This window comes from Myotis davidii, unplaced genomic scaffold, assembly GCF_000327345.1.
Source record: "Myotis davidii unplaced genomic scaffold, ASM32734v1 scaffold710, whole genome shotgun sequence".
NCBI lineage: Eukaryota > Metazoa > Chordata > Mammalia > Chiroptera > Vespertilionidae > Myotis > Myotis davidii.
Genome location: NW_006284328.1, coordinates 564,209 through 569,269, shown reverse-complemented (window position 1 = coordinate 569,269; position 5,061 = coordinate 564,209).

Genomic DNA, 5,061 nt, shown 5'->3' with positions numbered 1-5,061 from the left:
GCAGGCAGCTGACCCTGGGTGGGAACCTTGTTGGCAAAATGAGCCTTTAATGGGGGCAGCTGTGAGAAACCTGTCTGCCTGCCTTTTTAGTGAAAGTTTCTCTCATTTACGTGCACTCCTGCCCCAGGCCTGTAACTGAGCTTTGGTTAATGCTGGGTTTGCCAACAGGAAAGTTCAGGGTTAATGTTAATTCCTAGGAGTGATGGAATCATGTTTGTTGGGTAGGAAAGGGAATCTAGTGGGGATTGGTGCAGAGAGAGAGAGGTAGAGAGAGAGGAGAGGAGAGAAGAGAATTATGTGACCAAGTGTGTTTTGGGGCGCGGTCCTGAGGGGGAGAGAATGCCCATTTCCAGCGCTCCAGGTGGGGGTGGTCAGCTGCAAACACCCCCCTGTCCTTTGACTTACTTCTCGGGGAATATTCCTTATGGGTCATGGTCCCTTTGCTCTGAAAAAGGCACCTAGAGTTGACCTTTGACCTTCCATCTCCTTTTGGTCGATACATAAGCCTCCAGGGAATGGTCTAGAAAATGGGGAAACCTAAGTCCAACTCAACATTCCAGGAGGGTTGGTTGGACACACCTGGCATGCTGTCAGCGCGTGCCACGCGCCGGCTCCCAGAGCCGGTCTCTCTCTGGAAGGGCGTTGTCCAGAGCTGGGAATGTGCTAAGCGATTGAATTATAGGGTTGCAAGGGGGGCCCTGTGGCTCATCATCTAACCTCCCCTTCCTGTAATAGACGTTAATTATGGTGTGAGGGCGAGAGCTTTGCATGGCCTTCAGGGATGGGGACCTTCGTGGGGAGGGAGGCTGGCATCTCACAGGGCCCCTTGTCCAGCTGCCTTGTCTCGTCGCTGCATTAATGGGTGGGCTTAACCCTTCGCTCTGCACACGCTGAAACCACGCGTGTGGCAGCTAGGGGTCCTGTTGTGGCCTTGTTGTGGGCTCTCTGTGGGAGGGAGTACAGGGACATGGGCCTTGAGTATCCCGGTAGCAGACCCAGGCCCCGGGCCGCTTGGGCCGCGTGGTGTTTGTCCAGTGCACCCAGCAGCACTGAGGTGTGAGGTCTGAAGTGTTGTCGTTGGTTCCAGGCTTGGCTTTGGAGGTTAGGGAAGTTAAGCGCCAAGATGGGTGTCACGCTGTGAAAGCTTGAGGAACCCCCCCCCCACTTCCAGCTCCTGGCTCCTAGAGGGGTCTTCTTGGGAAAGGTCCTCAGGGAGTGTGGGGGAGCTGGACGTGGGGGGACAGAGAAGGGATCTGGAATGCTTTGAGAGAGGCCTTCTGAGCTCCCCACACTGTGTCTTTTTCCTCTGTCCCTGCTTCCTGTCTTCTCAAAAGATGAGAGAAGATGAGAGTGAAAGGATAAAATGTGGGCTTAATTCCCCACCACCACCACCCCCCATTCATCAGAGCATGAAATTCCCTGATTAGGGAGGGAGCGGGGCTTGGATCCCAGGTACAGTCAAAAATGATTAATGCCACTTGTCTGCCAGCCTCATTAGAATTGGTAATGAACATGTGTGTTTGCCTGCTGATCCTGCGAGTTAGGAGGTGGATGTGAATTGACATCTCCCCTCAGCACGGAGGGTTTGACTTGGGATCCGCGCTCTTCTCCCCAAGTTCACCAGTGAACCCGCTCATGCCAAGCCGGGTTGCTCAGCCCTGAGTGACAGAGGAAGGACAGCCCAGCCCAGCCCCAAGGGCCCTGGCTGGTGAAGGGACTCGCCTGGCCAGGAGCAGGGGCCAGCGGCTCAGGAGGGCGGCTGGGGCTCAGGCAGGCCCAGGCCCGCTGGGAGGATGACGGAAAACGCCTCGCAGGAGCAGTGCCTTGTCTGTGCAGAGCCCGGGGTTCCATGCTCCCTGCCACGCTCAGCCTCTGAGCAGCCTCATGAGGTCGGAACTTAGGGAGGCCTCTGCCCCGGTCTCGGGCGGGCAGGAGTCGCCAGTGCACCTGGCTGGGGCCAAGCAAGGTTAGGCGAACCAGACTGGCTTTGGAGGCCTTGGGCATCTCCGGCTGTCCAGCCATTTCCCTCCTTCGGACCGTGCTCAGCACCTCTATGTCGGAGGCACCTCCTGACTGCTGCCCCAGGGGGCCTTCTCTGGCTACCCACACCCCTCCTCATTCCTCAGTTTGCCCATCAGAGGAGCTGCTCGCCTCCCTGGCCCTGCCCAGATACCATTAAGGCTGGCGAGGGAGCTGCAAACTCATCTCTGGCCTCATGGGAGGCCCTTCCTGTTCTCATTCCTCAGTGACAAGCAGAGTATTCTTGGGCGGGGAGGATTTGTGGGTGTGCAAAGCACGCAAGCAGGCATTCCCCCGACTCCTACCGGGCACCCCAGTCGGCACCCTCCTCCCCACGCTCCCTCGCAGATCCAGTGCCAGTGGCAGGATGCTTCCTGCCTCCGCTGACCTCTCAGGCCACCCACCCTTCCCCCAGGGCCCTGGCCAGCACTCCCCCGGCTGGTCAGGAATGCTGGCGGCAGGCGACGACGCTGGGAAGGCCAGTCCTGACTGGGGAGATGGTTGTGCATTTAGTCACTTTCGGTTTTTTTCCAGGAGTTTTGGCAAGCTGCTCCCCACATGCTCAGGGCCCAATTGCAGGGTTGGGAAGAGAGCTGAGCCAGCGTAGGCTTTGGGGAAAGATCGAGGAGTCCGAGGTGATGTCAGACAGGGCAGCAGGCTCAGCTCCCCGGGGGCACTGGTTTAAGGGGAATAAAATCAGTGCTGGGGGGTAGTCATGGGGAGCCCGGGCCCAAGGTCAAGACCGCTTTGACTCGGACCTGGGGAGGTGATATTTGGGTGTTCTGGGAAGCACCCCACACTCTATGCCAGAGACGTGGGCAGGGCCTGGCGGGCCCCCAGGGCGCCCCATGGTGTAAGCTTTGGCCATAGTGGCCGGAAGTTCATGTAGGGTCTGTTCTAGCCTGCCTGTGCCTCCTGCCTGGCCTAGAACAGGTTCTTGGGAGATGCCCCCCGGAAGGGGAAAACTGAGATGTTTGGAGACAGAGCAGCAGGGGGTCCCCCCTGGCCTGTGGAGAGTGCCCTTGGCTGAGGGCGGTCTCAGGGCCACTGGTTGATATAACAGGTCCCAATTTTATTTAGGATTGTGCTACCCACACCTACTATCTTGGCTCCAATGAGGGCATCAGGGGCACAGGTGGGATCTGGCATTGCGCTGAGGGTTTGTATGAAGGGTGGTGTGGGAAAGTCCAGTCTGCTCATTGCTGTGTGTCACTGGGCGGCGGGCACGTGGCCAGGTATGTCACTCACGGTGACCAAAGCGGGCTTGGTCATGTTTATTATTCAGTGGAGGGCCTGCACCCCACCTGTACCCTCCCTCCCTGTGTCCTGAGCAAACATCTCCAGGGCGGGCCGGTCTGACCCAGGCGTCTGCAGTGGCTATTGGCTGGGGCTGCTAGAAAATGGAAACTTGGCTTCCACGGACCTTAAAGAAATCAGGCCGCAGGTTCACGGAAGCCAGGCCTCAGGAAGAGCGCTGTTCTTTGCCTAGATACTTCTGTAATCCTTCTACGTCTTTTTTCCACTGGAGGCTGGATCTGGGAAGGAGTTATCATTGTGTTTGCTGGGGATGCGAGCCTGTTAGGATGGAATAATCCTGTAGATCAGGAGTGGGGAACATCCGGCCCGAGGGCCATAGAAGGCCTGCGAAATCATGTGGTCTGGCCCTGCCAAGGCCTTAGGGGCGAGTTGAAATGTTTGACCAAATAGAGCAGGCTGGTTTTTAAGTTCATAATTTTGTATGGACCACGAATTATGTTATAAATACCCACTTGGACCTGGCTGGCATGGTTTAGTGGTTGAGCGTCGACCTGTGAACCAGGAGGTCACAGTTCAATTCCAGGTCAGGGTACATGCCTGGGTTGCGGGCTCGATCCCCAGTGGGGGGTGTGCAGGAGGCATCCAGTCATTGATTCTCTCTCACCGTTGATGGTTTCTATCTCTCTCTTCCTCTCCCTTCCTCTCTGAAATCAATAAAAAATATATTTTTTAAAAAACAAAAACAAATGGCCCCTGAAAAAGGTTCCCCACCCCTGCTGTACATGTTGACCTGAGAATGGCCGAGAAATTGTGGGATGGAGATACCTGTTTCTCAGAGACAATTTGGCTTCCTCTAAAGCAGTGGTTCTCAACCTTCCTAATGCCGCAACCCTTTAATACAGTTCCTCATGTTGTGGTGACCCCCAATGTCATTGTTACAAATTGAACATAATTAAAGCATAGTGATTAATCACAAAACAATATGTAATTATATATGTGTTTTCCGATGGTCTTAGGCGACCCCTGTAAAAGGGTCATTCGACCCCCAAAGGGGTTGCAACGCACAGGTTGAGAACCGCTGCTCTAACGTGTTGCGGGTGCACCAGCTGGTGCGGTAGGCAGGGCTGGTTCAATCCTCGCCGTCCCACAGATGAGGAAGCGCAGCATCCAGGGAATCACAGGGCTTCTCCAAGACGACCCAGTCACTGTAGCAAACCCAGCGCCAGAACCCAGCCCAGCATTTTGTCGTGTGAGCGGATACCATTGAACATGCCAGGCAGTTAGTTGAGTTTCTTCATTCACCTGCCTCTCTGCTGCCAATGAGTGCGGAAATGTCCCTAAAAAGAGGCGCAGGAAAAAGGGCAGGCGGGCCGAGTGGTGGGTCAGCCACGAGCAAGCCAGAGCATCAGCCAGCGCCTGAATAATGGCGCGTTGGCTGCACTTCAGGCTGTTGTCAGCGTTGGGTTTCTAAGTAGGTTTTCAGCGTGTGAGTAAATCATGAGATCTTTTAACAAACAGTGATGTTTTTCAAAACCCCAAGATAAAAGAAACAAGTAGCCCTGGCCAGTTTGGCTCAGTGGATAGAGGGTCGGCCTGCAGACGGAAGGGTCCCGAGTTCAATTCCGGTCAAGGGCATGTACCTCAGTTGCGGGATTGATCCCCGGTCCTGGTCTGGTTGGGGTGAGTGCTGGAGGCAACCAGTCGATGTGTCTCTCTCTCTCATATCAATGTTTCTCTCCCTCTGTCTCTCCCCTTCCCTTCCACTGGGTGGGGGGGGGGGGGGGG